The 1,020-nt window shown below is 60.0% G+C and overlaps 1 long non-coding RNA gene across 1 annotated transcript; it reads right to left on the bottom strand.

Moving 5' to 3' along the window:
• Positions 1 to 138: 138 nt before the first annotated feature.
• Positions 139 to 1,014, bottom strand: LOC113979450. The gene is made up of 4 exons (XR_003537875.1): positions 864 to 1,014; positions 670 to 776; positions 341 to 454; positions 139 to 241 (listed from the first exon to the last, which is right to left on the bottom strand). It is a non-coding gene; the product is annotated as an uncharacterized LOC113979450 (long non-coding RNA).
• Positions 1,015 to 1,020: the final 6 nt, after the last annotated feature.

Raw genomic sequence — 1,020 nt, 5'->3', positions numbered from 1 at the left:
ATAGGCCAGAGCAGTGCCCCCAGCCCTCCTGGAGCAGACAAGCTCAGCCAAGCCAACCCTGAACACCCATTGCCAGGCCCAGGGGCACCAGGCCCAGGACCACCAGGGTGCTTCACCTCTCACCTGTGCCCAGGATTGCACAGCCATCACATTCCCAGCTGGTTATGCTGTCCCCAGGCCAGAGCAGTGTCTGTGGGTGCCCTCGGCAGCACAGGAGGAGCACAGGAGCAGTTCCCAGGGCCTGGGGAAGCAAACGGGTTCATGGAGGTGCTGAGCTCTTCTCCTGGGTCCTTCTGCTTCAAGCCCTGCAGAGCCCCAGGAGGCAGCTTTGGCAACTTACCCCTCCTGCTCTGCCTCCTGCCTGCCTCCTGGACAAAGGCACTCACTGGCATCGCAGTGCCCGTGTCTCTCTCCGAACTTGGTGAATGCATTATTGCTCTCCCATGATGGTGGTCTGATGGGAAAAGAGAAAACTGATGAGCTCCCTCTGTCCCAGCACTGCGCAGGTGCAGGGTGTCCCTGCTCTTCCCCCTGTGCCATTTCCCACTCCTGTGTGAAGCTGAACCCAGGACTCACGGAACAGTGCAGGGCCAGGACTGCTGGGGCAGGCCCTGGCACAGCACAGCACTTGCACTCCCTGTGTTGTGAGCCAGGCAGAAGGACACCAACCTCAAGGGGATTCAGATCCCCATGGTGAACATATCCATGAGAAATGTGTCATCATTTCTGCAGAGAGGGCACTGGAGGGATAAAAGACCAGCATGCAGAGTCTGTCCCTGCAGGAGAAACACAAGCAGCCAGAGTGAGGCCCTGGTGCTGCTGAGCCCCTGCCGTGCCCCCCGGGTTGAGGGAACCACTCCTACTTGGATGCAGTCCCTGTGGAACCAGGTGGTTTTGCAGGCTGGGCACACCAGGGTGTTGAAGGTCTTTCTGTCCTCCACAGGCTCCATGCAGATGAGGCATTTGGTGCCCGGCTCCGGAGTCGCCTCCACTGCCTGCTCTGGGCTGTGTGTGGGGCAG

The sequence above is a fragment of the Neopelma chrysocephalum genome, unplaced genomic scaffold, assembly GCF_003984885.1.
Source record: "Neopelma chrysocephalum unplaced genomic scaffold, ASM398488v2 Primary Assembly neopelma1_80576, whole genome shotgun sequence".
Taxonomy (NCBI): Eukaryota; Metazoa; Chordata; class Aves; order Passeriformes; family Pipridae; genus Neopelma; species Neopelma chrysocephalum.
The sequence above is the reverse complement of the archived record's forward strand: the minus strand, read 5'-3'. Positions and strand labels throughout refer to the sequence as shown.